At 34.1% G+C, this 16,245-nt stretch overlaps 1 pseudogene across 1 annotated transcript; it reads right to left on the bottom strand.

Annotated features, from left to right (window-relative positions):
* Positions 1-368: 368 nt before the first annotated feature.
* On the bottom strand, positions 369-15,711 carry LOC143589166 (casein kinase 1-like protein HD16; annotated as a pseudogene). Its single transcript, XR_013145224.1, has 18 exons — positions 15,427-15,711; positions 13,088-13,510; positions 12,207-12,332; positions 12,041-12,114; positions 11,375-11,444; positions 11,237-11,292; positions 11,070-11,141; positions 10,887-10,981; positions 10,717-10,783; positions 9,875-10,004; positions 8,791-9,003; positions 8,115-8,242; positions 7,233-7,407; positions 6,651-6,741; positions 6,403-6,560; positions 1,672-1,860; positions 1,050-1,128; positions 369-544 (listed from the first exon to the last, which is right to left on the bottom strand). The product of XR_013145224.1 is annotated as a casein kinase 1-like protein HD16 (transcript).
* Positions 15,712-16,245: the final 534 nt, after the last annotated feature.

Genomic DNA, 16,245 nt, shown 5'->3' with positions numbered 1-16,245 from the left:
CAACGCAACCACAACGAATGATAAGCAGGACGGTAACCACACTAAAATAACCACGTCGTAAACCAAAATCACAGTTAAAATCCACCCAAAAAAGGGATCAACTCAACAAAAACAACACAACATAATCACCTTTTCTAAATCCTTTTTCTTTTTTTAAATTTTATAAAATCCAAAGTTCACACCTTACAACTTCCCAAAACCTTAATGGTTTAAGCCATTACACATCCCACATTTTACTAAAGTTTAGACATAAAAGCACAACACTTATACACCATTACAAAACACCACCAAACCCAAAAGATAGGGATGCTATAAAATAAAACTCTTTCCTTACCACAAGAATATATTTTTTTTAATAACTTACGCGCCTCTTTTTTCTTTTTTTTTTGGTGAAAAACGGATTGGAAATGTTGATTTTGTCGTCAACATTTATAACCATCCGTTTTTCAAGAAAATGGTGAAACAACATCATTTTGAGCAGATTTTGAATACTCGTCTTGAAAGGGTGTAACGTTAATTCTATATGCAGTCGTCACCGGCCACCCTGCAAAAACATACCCGCGGACAAAAGAATGAAAATTTAAGAATAAAGAAAATATATACCAACATGTTCAATAATTTATACCACATAGAATTAGAAAGCAGTGCTGAATCAATAAGAGAATAAGAGGTGTGACAGATTATAAATCATTCAGCATGTCTCTCTCTGAAACTTAACCACTAAGAGTTGTAACCGAACACACTCTACCTCTGACCGATAATGGTTAAGATGGTTTACCTCTTTAACCATTCAGACCTAAGGTACCTCTTAACTATTAAGAGGCTACAAACGATAGAGAGGTAGCCTTCAATGACCATTAAGAAGCTACCAAATAGCCCCGTAGCCTCTAAATCATTCAGCATGTCTGTCACTGAAACTTAACCATTAAGAGATGTAACCAAACTCACTCTTAACACTGATCGATGCAGATGTATTTAGAGGCTACCAAACAGCCCCCATAAAGGCACAATCAATTTCATAATGCAAATATAAAGCAAAGTATACGTACCGATAAAAAGTTGTAAGTTTCAAGATATAGTTCTTCCATAACACATGGATGCTATGTACAAATTCTTTGACCATTTTTCCTGATATAAACATATAAACAAAGAATCATATAAATGTAAAATAAATCAATCAATTAAGATTTGATGTAGGTTCATATTGCACCTCAAATATTAAATTAGTATTGTGAAAATATAGTCTTGTAATTATATCTAAACTAGGTATTTAAAGAAAAGCATTAAAATTGTGATAAAAAGTGTTTAGGAGATTATCATTGTAATATTTTTAAACATTATTTATGTGTAAAAACATCAAAATTGTGCACAAAAAGTGTTTTGGGGCCCGACTCAACCCACACCAAAAATTTCATCATTTAAGCCCATTTTGACACCTCAATATATTAATATAGTTTTCGTAATCATATTAAAAAAGAATATTTTAATAATTATGCGCAAGAAGCGTTTAGGGAACCATTTTAACACATGCAAAATTTTTTACCATTTTGATGGAATGTCATCCTTACTAGATCTCGATATACAACGCATGGACTATCTTATAACTCCCTGTATCTTGACAATATGAGCAAGATACCATTTTAAGAAACGAGAATCTGAAAATAATAATACCTTAATATGAGTACACGGAAAAGAGGTAGTCCTAAGCGTTTCTTGAGCAACATCTTGCACTCTCCTTTTTGATGCACTAAGAATAAAAGCCGCTTGATCCTCGTTGGCGGCTGCTGATGTAATCCGGTATCCATTTTCCCATCTTCTATGAATCCCTTCGCTAGGGTACAGAAAATCAAGTTCCACCACCTGCACAATTCAAATATTTTTAAAAACTTTTCACCTTATTAACTGATTATTGTACAAACACACAATAACTAAATTAGTTTTTTTTTAGTTTCAAAAAAATTTAACTATTTAATGACTTAAGGTGCAGGTTCAAAAGGGAACCACAAAAAAGTGGGGAACTCGGGAACCATGTCTTTTACATGTAAAAAACAAATAAAAAATTCATTTTTACATGTAAAAAAGACATTTTTGCATAATCTTTTTTCAAGCGTTTACATATAAACACATGTAGAAGCCGTTTTCATTAAAACTAATTTAAAAAAATCAGTTAAAAAAAGATAAATAATCATATTTTTTACAAAAATTAAATTTTTTATTAGAATGTCTTCTACATGTAACTATAAGCAAAAACTTCAAAAAAGTTTATGCTAAAACTAATTTTTTGCATGCGAAATCGAGTTTTATATTATTTTTTTACATGTAAAAGGCATGGTCCCCACTATAATTGGTAATTGTTAATTGTATTAACTGAATAATCTGTATACAATAGGAGGCCCTATATATATAGGACATATATTACATCTAATATTAGAAAATCAATTACATATATAACACAAATCTCTGTCTAATATTCCCCCTCAAGCTAATGACGGGGAGCAACTTTTAGCTTAGATCTGAGAAGTAGAAATCGTTGTAAGGATAGGGGTTTTGTAAACACGTCTGCGATTTGATCATCTGTCTTGATAAACTGTATTGAGAGCTTTTTTTGAGCGACCCTTTCTCTAACAAAATGAAAGTCAATCTCCACGTGTTTTGTGCGCGCATGAAAAACGGGATTGGCTGATAGATAAGTGGCGCCGAGATTATCACACCACAAGATAGGTGGCAATGTCATAGAAACGTGAAGCTCCTTTAGAAGTGCTTCAAGCCATGTTAACTCAGCAACAGTGTCTGCTAGGGCTTTGTATTCGGATTCTGTAGATGACCGAGAGACAGTTTGTTGTTTACGAGCACGCCATGAAATAAGATTGGACCCAAGGTAGATGGCATATCCCCCTGTGGATCGACGGTCATCGAGAGAGCCAGCCCAATCTGCATCGGAAAAGGCTGTGAGAGACCATTTGTGAGCATCAGTGTAAGCATGAACAACAGGAGCTGACTTTTGTTGAATCAACAAACCAAGATTAGATGTTCCTTGAAGATACCGAAGAATTCTTTTGACCGCAGACCAATGATTTTCTGTAGGGGAGTGCATAAATTGACAAACTTTGTTGACCGCAAAGGTTGTCAGGTCTGGTAAGAGTTAGGTACTGTAAAGCCCCAACTGTTTGTCTAAATTTCACTGGATTGTCAAACTGAGGGCTATCTCCGAGAGCTAAATTAGAGTTAGGAACCATAGGCGAGTCAACAGGTTTTGACTGAGAGAGACCTGCTTTTTGAATGATGTCAGCAATATATTTTTTCTGTGAGAGAAGCAAGTCATTGCCTTTGAAGATTACCTCAATGCCCAAAAAGTATGACAACCGACCCATGTCTTGGATCGCAAAAGTAGTGCTCAACCGTTGAATGATGTGGTCAATGAGTCGGGAATTGTTGCCGGTGAGAATTATGTCATCCACATAAACAAGCATATATAATAAGTGACCATTATGGGAATAAATAAATAGTGAAGGATCTGTTCTAGACCCGTGAAACCCAAGTTGTAACAAGACTCCCGAAAGACGATTGAACCAGGCCCTAGGAGCTTGTTTGAGGCCGTACAAGGACTTATGAAGCAGACACACATGATTTGGCTTTTGAGGATCGATAAAGCCTTGTGGTTGTCGTAAGTATACGGTTTCCTTGAGATCACCGTGAAGAAAAGCGTTTTGAACATCTAATTGGCGAAGAGACCATTTCCTTGTAACGGCAAGCGACAGAACCACACGAACCGTGGTGGATTTTACCACCGGACTAAATGTCTCATGATAATCAATTCCCGGCTGTTGGTTAAAACCTTTCGCCACTAAACGGGCTTTGTAACGTTTTATATTCCCATTTTCATCATGTTTCAGCATGTATACCCACTTACAATCAACAACATTAGCATTAGGAACCGGTTGTACTAAAGTCCATGTACCGTTTCTCAGTAAGGCTTTGAATTCCTCTGTCATGGCAGCACGCCATTGAGGACTTTTGTTAGCAATGGCAAAGGTGGATGGTTCAGTTGAGGAAGAGTGAGTGGAAGTGTGAAAAGCAGAAGCATTGTAGGAAGTCCGTTGCTTAGGATTTTGTCTTAGATTTGGAGGGCGTGTACGTTGTTGGGTGTCGTTTGTGGTGGGGATTGAAGTGGATTCTGTTTGGACAGAAGGTTGAGTTGATGATGGAAAGGATGTGGTAGTAGATGGGGCTGTTCGAGCAGAATTTTGGTAAGTCTGGTAGGCTGGAACTGTGGGTTGAGTAGCCATAGTAGAGCTGCGCTGATAGGTGGCAACAGGTGGGGCTGTTGGTGGGGAGTTGTCTGGTTGGGGCGAGGTAGTGGGTGTTTGGACAACATTGGTTCGGGCTGAGGGTGATGATGGTTGAGCTGAGTTGGTAGTTGGTTCAGTTTGGGTGGGAGTTGATGAGTGATGATGTTGGTCGTTTGTAGAAGATGATGGTTGTTCATATGTTGTAGGAAAGGTGTAGGAGAAGATGCTCGAAGGAAAGGAAAATGTGTTTCATTAAATCGTACATGTCGAGCGATGTAAATACGATTTGTGGTAGGATGTTATTAATAGAAAGGGTTTTATTTGGTGAATTAAAGGTGGTGGAGGCAATATGAAGAATAGGTAAACTGTTGCCATTACCAACAAGAAGGGAATCCTTACCAAAGTAAGGCTCAAAATTGTCAAAGCCAGTGAGATTAGGTGCTGCATGACTGTTTGCACCAGTGTCAGGCAGCCATGATGATGATGCTTGTGAGCGATGATCAGCAAAGTTCGCTTGTGGAGCGTTTCGTGGTGGACGAATTGTTGCTGGATCACGATTTGGGCACATAGATGGAACGTGCGCAATGCCACACCTGTTGCAAGAACCATAGACGGTATTCTGATTAGACGCCCAAGCAAATCTGGAATTGTTACCTGATGAGGAGCCCGTGTTCCGATTGTTGTTATAGTTTCCTCCCGTGTTCCGGTTGTTGTTATAGTTGCCTCGTCCACGTCGGTTGTTGTTATATGAACCACGGTCACGGTTGGACTGTCCACGAGCACTGTTATAGGCCTGATTTTGCTGTTGTGCAGGTTTCACATTGAAACCTAACTGTGTCATCAGTTGTTGAAGTGATTGTACTGTTTCAGGAGGGAGTTGAAGGTTGTTCTGCGAAGCTGAGTCACGGCTGGTTGTAGCCATGATAGCTTGGGTAACAACAGGAAGAGTGGGATCAACCTTCTTTGTCATGTATTCATGATCAGCGAGTAGCCCAGGTAATTCCAATAAGGTAACAGGAGGGTGTCGGCCAACAAGGGTGGGCTTCAAGTTGTTGTATTCTGCCCGAAGGCCTGAAATAATCAGCATAACATCTTTTTCTTGCATAGCTTCACCAATGTTTGCTAATGCATCATTATATTCTTGGGCTCGTGTGATATAAACAGCTGATGATTCATCAGGTTGCATCTCCATCTTGAGGAGTTGGGTTTTCAGTGTGTACTCTCGAGAAGATGTATGCGGTGCGTAAGCACGTTCCAAAGAAAGCCATAGGTCACGAGAAGTATCACCTTGTACATGCTTAAAGGAGGCTTCAGAGATCGTTGACAGCAAGAGCATGCGAACGTGGGCATCATTGGAAACCCATGTTGGGTAGTCAGGGTTCGGTTGTTGTGTGGGTGGCTCTGGATCTTTGCCAGACGAGGAAGAATTAGCAGTGATGGTTTGGGATGGACATGGAAGAGAACCATCAATGTAAACATACAGGCCGTTGGTGATGAGAAAAGGTTTGATCATGGTTTTCCAATATCCATAATTGGTGGGACTTAGGGTAAACCCGAACTTGTGAGAGTTGTGGTTGGTTTTCTCCACTGTGGTGAAGGAGATGATGGCCATTGTTAAGAGGTTTGGAAGAACAGAAAAAAAAAGAGAGGCGGCTGTTAGGGTTGAATGATCGGTGGCTGTGATACCATATAATTGGTAATTGTTAATTGTATTAACTGAATAATCTGTATACAATAGGAGGCCCTATATATATAGGACATATATTACATCTAATATTAGAAACAATCAATTACATATATAACACAAATCTCTGTCTAATATCCACTGAACTCACCCCAATGACTTAACAGGTAAAACCAACCAAGTATTTATAAGTAATTAATTAAATTGTTTAAATTCAGGAATCCAGATGTGTAATAATAAATTAAACCTTTATTAACAAAAAAACATTAGGCCTAAAATTTTAAGCCCAACTTCATTATTTTGGGCCCAAAGCTTTCAAGCCCAAAAGGTAAAACCGAAACCATGGGTAAACCTTTAAAATAGAGTTCGGGAAGGGTAAGATGGATAAAACTTTAAAATAAAAAAAATGTATAAGTAAAAAAACTAAACCTGATTAGTATAGCTTGCATCACGAGACATCACAATGCCCCATTTATTTCCCGCAGTGGTCATTGCAGTGACCAAAAAGCCTTCCTTCCATTTCTTGTTGATCCACTTGAACGGAAACACATCACTTACTTTGTATGATTGTTGTGTATACGGTGTCCCTAATGACAGGTAAAATCAAAAAACCGTATAAGGGTATATCGGGAAATTCAAAATCTTGAAACTTGACTAAACTTTAATTCAGAACTTACCCTTTGACATTACAACCAACGTGCTACCATTCATTACACCCGCGAGTGATGTGATGTAGTAATTCTTCTCCCAGTGTTCCATGATCCATTCCTTAAATAGAGGGGCAAAACGGTCATTTGGGTATTATTTTGGACAATTATTTTGGAACGAATCAAAATTAAAACATGGATAGTAATTCCAAAAACATAACACAATTTAAGATAGAACAAAGAAAACTTTCCCCTATATGCATTTATAATAACAACCGACTTGGAAAACTTGCAAAATTTAACTAGACAATTAAAATAAAATAGAAAATTTAGTAAAGAATAACCACCCGTATTTTTTTAACTGGATAATTATTTTTGAACATGGAAATTCCAATGCATAACACAATTTAAAATGCATAAAATTTGACACACATTTTAGTTAGCATAATGACAATTTTACCCTTAATGCATTAAACAACTTGGAAAACTTGCATGATCTAATTTAACAATTGTTGATCCACTTTGTCAAAACCATAAATTATTACTATTACTATTACTATTAGTCTATTATGTTATTATTATTATTATTATTACTGCTACTACTATTATTACCTTGCGTAAAAAAACAGGGGATATATCATGAACTTGTGCAGTGAACCCCGTCCCCGCATCCATAATTAAAGCCCAAAGATTTTGAGCCGATGCTACAGAACTAATGTAGATCCCATCGTTCTTCCCTTGTTCCACATGCTGATGTAATCTTGAATCCTTTACATTGTATTAATACCTATAATTCAAATATATATAGACGATAAGAATGATTTATCTATTTATCTATCTATTTATATATATATATATAAATATATATATACAACTATTCTTGAGTTCTTGGATGAATAAAAATAACAATTATGTAAAAATTTCTCTAATTTAAATTTGTATATTACCAAATATATATCTTTAAAGCCATGAGCAGATTGAAAATTAGTTAGGCTTGCAAACGAACCGAACAAACACAAACATAGCATGTTGGTGTCTGTTCATTTAACTTCAAACAAACGACCGAGCAAGAACAATTAAACGACCGGGGTTTTCTTGTTTGTAAAATAAATGAACATGTTCGTGCTTGTTTATGTTCGTTTGTTAACTATATCAACGAATGTTCCACGAAGACAAATGAACGTACGTCATGTGTTCATGTTCGTTTGTTTGACTAAATGAACAATTTATTTTGTTCATGTTCGTTCGCTTAATAGATAAGCAAACTTCCTGCCAAACGTCCATGAAATGTTCGCTGAATGTTCGGTTCATTTACAGGCCTAATAATTAGTAATTTAACTACATTAAGAAAATCTAGGGATATAGCTTACAAACATTTTAATTGAAAGTAAAAGTATTTCATAAAAAAATACAACAGATATATCATCGAAAATTTTAACAATTAATGAATAGATCTAAGAATATATAAAATTGTCAAACCAATCAAACTCATACCTTTGTTTCATCGGTGTTCTTGACGTAAAAACACATATCCACTGATTGGCTGGAGTTCCGAGCCTAATTTTCTTCCTAGGCTGAGTGTCTTCCAAGCTACTAGGCATTCTTCCCCTCTTTTGTCCAACCTAAAACACATATAAACGAATAAAATATTATATGAAAAGAAACTCATTCATTTTACTAAAAAAAAGAGATTATTACTGAAACAATAAAACCTGTAATCATATTTTACACACTAGTTATTCATTTAAAAGAAACTTATAAAAGAAAAAATGAAGACCAAACAGATTGAAAGTCTCCTAAACTGTATTTATAATTTGCATAAAACAATAAAATATAAAAAATCAATTCACAAAAAAAATTAATTATTTAAAATTATTAGTTTGTAATCATGTTTACACATTTATTATTAATAAAAAAGATAAAAAGTTAACAAAAGAAGAAAATGGGTCAAAAGTTGCATAAAACACCTAATCAATTACTTTAATAAAAATGTAATTATTAATAAGCATTAGTTTGTAATCATGTTTATACGTTAAATATCAATAAAAAAGATACATTTTTAACAAAGAAGAGAATGGGTCAAAAGTTGCATAAAAGATAAATGGGTCAAATGTTAATAAAAAGATGAAACATTTTACCAAAAAAAACAATTTAGAAATCAAAAACCAACCTTTATGGCGCCATCTATTCTTAATGGGCGCAAAGATGCATTAGAAACCAAGCAATTTTCAAACAAAGCAATAAGCTTTGAGTAGTTAGGTTCTTCATCAAATTTCATATTTGTCACCATTTCAAGAAATTAAGGTGAAGGACAAAAGTAACAGAGATTATCGGGAGACGTTGCCATCTTCTTTTTACAAACAAGAAACCCTTTGTTGTCACCCTGCAATATAAAATAAAATATATATAGTCAATAAATAATGCCAGCAATGCAATATTATTCATATTTTATCGACAAACTTTTTATTCAAATGACTCTAATTTTAAATGACTAGAGATGTAAACGAGCCGAGCCAAGCCCGAGCTCGACTAGGCTCGAGCTCGGCTCGTTTTATTAATTATTATAAATAATTATTATAAATTTATTTATAGACAATCTGTTATGACTTTTATATATTGTTTAATTATACATTATATGTTATATATTTAATTATTTTATCATAATTTTAAATATAACTATTATTTTTTAAAAACTTACATTTAATATATTAAAAAATTAAAAAAACTATAAAAATAATAGAATAATTCAGGCTCGCGAGCCTGCTCGAGCCCAAAAAGTATAACTCATGCTAGGGCTCGTTTATTAAACAAGCCTACTTTAATACTTGAGATCGGCTACCTAAGTATTGGAAAACAACACATACCCAAATTTGAAATCAACAAACATTGTATTATTTCCAAGAGAAATATACCGAACTTTACAAATTGGCTGCTTTTTTGGTGTTTCTTTCCTAATCACATTTTCGTTTAAGCTTGACTCGAACTCGTTTAAGCTCGACTCGAACTCGTTTAAGCTTAGCTCAATCCGAGCTCTTACCGAGCCGGTCTCAAGTAGTTCACTACATCCATATGTACATCCCAACTTGAAAACAACCAGTTTAAAGTTGACCCGTGACGACCCGCCCGTTTACACCACCTCTATAGTAAGCTAATGATTATTTAGTAAAACTGTTATAATCACCTAACTAGTCAATAACACTACTTTTTTCCGTTACAATTTAATTAGGGCTAAAAAGGTTAAAAAATTAACTCACAGTGAAACCTTGCCAAGGTAGTTTTCCTTTTAGGAGAAATATTAATGTATAAGCCAACGACTCAAGGTCATCTCTTCTGCTTCCCGTTCTTCCTAAATGAGCATGCACGCTTGCGTATCGTACCGTCCCCCTATGAAAAAAATGCAACATTTATTATAAAGAATCCAACTAAAAATTGTATAAATACACCATAGATGAAGCAAAGAACAAAATAAAAATAATAATGCTAAAAAAATGCAAGCATTTAGTCATGCCAAGCCGCTCGTGAACTACTCAAGATCGGCTAGTCCAGCTGGTTAAAAGCAAGAATTGAATAGAGCTTTAACGAGCTTGAGCCTAAGCCTAAGCTTGTTTCATAAACGAGCCCAAGCCAAAGCTTCACTTATCAAGCTTGAGCTGGATCGCAAGCTTAAACGAGACTACTATTCATACAACAATTATTCGATGTAATAGATATATATTTTTATAACAAATATTATTATAAAACTATGATAAAAATAACTAAATCAATATATAGTGATATATATAAAAAGTTTAGTAAAATATACACAAAAATAAATTTAAATGTAAATAAATTATTTATTTATTATTTAATAAACACAAAACAAGGAGAGCTTGGGGTCGGCTCTTTTACAGTTTACAACCCTAGCCAAACTGAGAAAGAAATCTTGTCCAATTGGCATACCGATAAATAACAAGTTTTAAGTTTTCGCAATTAAATATTTTAAATGCTAGATAATTAGACAGAAAATAGTCATTTCCGAAAATGACTCGTCATCATTGATGCGATACTATTACATTTATTACTAATAATACTACGATCAGATACGTATGAAGATTACCTGAAAACATCAGGCTTTTGCTCATAATCAACATGATTACCCGAAGACGTATCCCTCCATTTTGAGGCTGAAATGTGCAATTAAATGGATCTTTATGACATGAATCTAATATACATCTAAAACACAAACCTTGAATGATATAACAGAAATATATATATATATATATATACCTAATCCAAGATCAACCAAATACAACTTTTTCTCGTTGACCGTCCCTGGTTGACCAAGTAAGAAATTTTCTGGCTTTATATCTCCATGAACGAAACTGAAAAAAAAATAGAAGATTAAAAATATAAAACACAACCCGAATCGATCGCTTATGTAAACAGTGGGAAAATATTGTTTAGGCATACCCTCTTAAATGAAACTGTTCTAATATTGATAAAGACTCCACCGCTATGCAAGCAACCATTTCTTCTGAAAGACTGCAAAAAAAAGTTAAAAGTACATTTTACGTAACAATAATAAACGCAGAATAAATTTTAACGAAACTAATTTAAAAATGTAAACTTTCTCATACACTTGGTTGCTAGAGTTCCAAACATCCCACAAACTCGGGCCCAGCTTGTCCATAACCTATAACAAATAATAAAAAAATTTAGAGGCGTTTAGATAATTTAGGATAAATAAAAAAATTTAAAAAAAGTAGCGAACTCACGAGGATATAATAGTCTCCGTGGCGGCCTTTGTAATGGACCATTGGAAGTCCATAACAACCATTGAGAGCACTTTATGAGGATAAAAACATCAAATAGAAATTAGGGTTTGTGGTAGTAAATAACATTCAAGAATCATAAATTAATACTAGATGAGGTATTTTTGGCCCATTTGCTTATTGCTTATCACTAACGGATCAAACATGTAAATTAAGAATATCAGACTTAAGAAAAGGTATTACATTAACATTATTGCTGAAATTATACATTTTTTTTGTATAAATCTGACACTAATTATTTCTTAAACATATAAGATGTTTTTCAGGTTAAAAATCGTCCAAAGTGCAAGCATTTAAAACATTATATTATTACTAAAATAATTTATTTTGTGCGCATATTTGACACATTAATTACTCATAAAATTTAAGACGCGTTTTCGGGCTAACCTAATACAAAATACTCGTTTTGACCTATTAGGTTAAACGTCGTCCAAAGTATATTTTTTTTATAAACAAAAAATGATCTTTTACTAAAATAACCTTTTTTTACATATTTAACACGATAATTATTCATCAAAAACTTGAGACGTGTTTTTCAAACCATTTTGACCCATTGCTCAACCACCCGAGCCTGTTCATTTTGCCCCCTATAATAAAAACATCACTTACTTATAAACTTGCCACTCATAAGGAGGACTATAATTGCATCCCTTGCCATTCCGATGCTCCAACTTCAAAGCAACCTACATTCATGCTCCACACAAAAATATGTAAACATAATACAAAACAAAACACCAAGATAATAATAAAATAAAAAAACATAAATAACATGTACCTCAATGGCATCGGGGCCCGTAATTCCCGAGCCACCTGTCACCCTTCTACCAACATAAACTTGACCAAAACCTCCTTTACCTAACTTTCTTTCTAACTTGTATGCAGGAGAATTGCCAACTTGCACCTTAAAAAATAAAAAAATATCTATATAAATATATCATAATATTCCTACTAAATATGTTTCAACATTCATATTGAGATGAGAAAACAAGCAAGCAAGTTAGTTAATGGGTCAACACAGTTAAATCTTTATCTGCGCAGGTATGAGTGACGAATACGTTTTTATATTTTGTATATAACTATTACTCATGATTACAAAACCTATATTGTTTATTAATAAGATAACATCTTTTTATTAACTTTCGGTAAACGTATGGATTTAATACACCTGGTTTCATTAATTTCTCAGATTCTTAACAGCATAAGGCCAAAAATAGCAAGCAGATGCTCTAACATTTAAAAGACACACTTTAAACGGTAAACAACAGAAGGCCAAAAATAGCATGTCATTAAAACAAGATACGACAAGAACTGTGACATCAAGAAATAGCTTTTGTAAAGTTTCATTTCAAAATACACATGTAGAAAATTTACTAAAATCGGGACCAAAATGTATTTTTATGCACACATCCCAAAAAAAAATCGTCATAATCAGACAATTAGATTATGATTGTAATAATAAAGCTTTTGTTATCATATTTAACACATAATAATTAATTAATTATTAAAATTTTTTGCGAGTTGACTTAATCCACCCCGTAATAACGAATTACCATTTTCTACCAAAATCAAATTTGACGAGTTACACGTTCTGGCCATTTCGCCAACTCCATTTAATGAGAGCAAATATAAATATAGAATAGAAAAAGACAGCAATACCCTTTCAGGAACCGGGCTCGTGCTTCCTTCCTCCTCATCATTAGCAACCAAATTTTCACCTCTACCGACAACCAATTGATCACGCAATGCCACATCCAAATTCAGTTGGGGTGCACGTCCTCCAAATAACCCAACGTTATTAATATTGTTGTTGTTGTTATTATTAATGTTGTTATTATCTTGATTAACGATAGCTCTGCCCCGACCTCTGCCAGCTGGCCTCGGCATTGGTGCTTTTGGTGCCTGAGCTTTACCCCTGCGCCCCCCACGACGAGGAGCGGGAGCTACAACAACATTATCATCATTATTATTATTAACATTGACGGTTCTTTTAGACTGGCGAACTCCTCGTCTCAAATCAGGCATCTTTTCCCATGCACAAAGAGATACTCTCCAGCCTCAAAATTTATTTAGACAGCAAATCTACAAAACATCAAAGCATTTACTGAAATCAATGCTAAATTACCATACTGCCCCTAGATATCTAAATATACAAAATCTCAAATAGAATGAAGGTTTAGACAACAAATATAAAAAAATAGAAAAGAAAATAAGTAACTTTTTAAGCAACTTAACAACTGATTATTGAGGTTATTGTGAAATTACCAAATTATTCCAAGATATAAGCAAAAATGGTTGATAAACCTTGAAAAGCTTTATACAATATATCTACAAAACAAACAAAAAAGTGAAACAACTTAAAAGCTTTGGATAATAGTATAAAGAGTCGTATTAAAGAAAAATGATTGTTGATATAAATTGGAAATTATCAGATTATTCGTATATAAACGCAGCTGATAACCTAATTTAATTACGGTAATCATGCACGTATGGTCACACCTCGGTAACACGAGGTTTAGGGCATGTTGCGTGTTTGAATTCATTTGCAAATTAAATACAATCAAAATCTTTGAAAGGAAAACGCTGTCAGGACATTTGAATTCATTTGCAAATTGCAGATAAAAGCTTACTCGTCAAGATCCGGTATTACGTGTACACCTTTTGTATTAATGTAACATTTATTAAATTTCAAAATCCATAACGTCGGTTTCAAATTTTCATCACTAGTTGGAAAATCCGACTCAACGGAATGGTAGCAAATGCCTTGTTATTTTATAATGTAAATCATAATGTATTTCTATGCTATAGCATATGATACTTACGCACGCATTTTATAAAACCCTAACATGTCGAAGCTAAAAACTGCATACATACAAACAAGAACACAGAGACACTTTTGATTCAAATAAGATTTGAAACAAGATACAAAAAACCGAAAAAAAAACAATGATGCTAAACACTTAATAACAGGATCATAACTGATGATTTTAACTTACAATCCACGATACCATATTCATAAAAAAAAATACGTGGACTTCAAGAACAAAATTCAACCACAAAAACCAAATCTTCAATCTGCAAAAAGACCTCTATTTTCATAAAATCAAAAACCCAACTCTAAATTCAATCAAATAAAACAAAAAGACTCAATCTTGCTTCACATAATAATATTCAAACACACCCAAAAATCATCCAACAACTTCCAAATTCAAAATCACTAACAAAACCATCTAAAAACTGTATAAAACAATCATCAGATCAAATCCCACGACAATCAACAACGATCGGACCATAAAGCCACAAACTTTGATAACAAAACATCAAAAACACCCAAATGTCAGTATTCACATAAACAGTATTTAAAAATCAAGAACACAGTATTCAAGATTACACCTTTGATCAACAAATTAATTATTGATTTGATGTGGGTATGATGAAAACAGGCTATTAAAACTTAAAAAGATTGAATTTTTATTAAAAAAATTATTTGAGTAAAATTAGCAGTAAAAGAATCAAGAACACAAAATGGGTATTTAAGATTACACCTTTGATCAACAAATTGATGATTGATTTGATGTGGGTATTGTGAAATGAGACGATTAAACATAAAAAGACTGAATTTTTATTTAAAAAAAGGTTTTACATAAACAAATAAACTGTAAAAAAATCAACAAACACAAAATGGGTATTCAAGATTATGGCTTTGATCAACCAACTGATGATTGATTTGATGTGGGTATTGTGAAAACAAGCGATTAAACTTTAAAAGATTGAATTTTGATGAAAAATAAAGGTTTTATGAGTGCAAATAAACTGTAAAAAAAATCAAGAACACAAAATGGGTATTCAAGATTATACCTCTGATCAACAAATAGATGATTGATTTGATGTGGGTATTGTGAAAACAGGCTATTGAAGTTAAAAAGATTGAATTTTTATTTACAAAAAAAATAATAAAAAAAATATACAAAATGAGTATTCAAGAATCAAGATTATACCTTTGATCAAAGAATTGGATGTTGATTTGATGAAAAGATTGGATTTTGATGATGAAAGAAAGGGTTATTGTTGTTGTTGTTGGTAAATAAGATTATTATAATTTGTGAATGGATGAGTAAATAAGAGACGGTGTGTGCGGTCGAAGAGGAGGAGACATGGCGCATGGAAAGGTGTGTAATTAGGAAGGCGTATGATAGAAAATCATCGGTTATGAGTTTTGAGTGACTTTGAGTTCTAGTACCGTGTACCACGTTTTGGGGAGTTGTTAGGGCTTGTAGAATTTGAATTTTAATAGTGTGTAAGTAGTGGGCTTTGGTTTAAGCCCAAATAGTTTTGGCCAACTCGGGGGCCTTTATGTTAAATGAAGAATGAAGTGCGGTTTTTGTCCATGTAATTTGTCAGATGAAAATTCAGTGCTTGATAGATTCTTGTTGTAATCATGTCTAGTCCACTAAGAGGGTGTTTGTTTTTTCTCAAAAGAGCTTCTTGTCCTCTTTTGACTGTGCCGCGCAGACCATGCGCAGACATTGAGGCTTGAAGACTCTTTGTTTTTTGGAAGACAATTCACTAAAAAAGGTCTAGGCGCCCTCTTCTTGGCGCAGACATGGACCAGTCACTTCTCACATCTTCTAAACTCTTTCACCTTCACAATAACATCAGACATTAAACCCTAGCTCCCATATCCCACCCTCTTCACGTCACCCCCTCTCCCCACCTCCGGCGCCACCCTCCAGCCCTACCTCCGGCCTTCGTACTCTCCAGCCCCATCTCCACCGCCGCACTCCAGCCCCACCTCCGCCACTGTCATTCCTCCACAG

Source organism: Bidens hawaiensis, unplaced genomic scaffold (genome assembly GCF_021521415.1).
Source record: "Bidens hawaiensis isolate Kalapana, Puna unplaced genomic scaffold, B.hawaiensis_p1.1 tig00001576_1, whole genome shotgun sequence".
Taxonomy (NCBI): domain Eukaryota; kingdom Viridiplantae; phylum Streptophyta; class Magnoliopsida; order Asterales; family Asteraceae; genus Bidens; species Bidens hawaiensis.
This window is presented reverse-complemented; position numbering and strand designations above follow the sequence as displayed.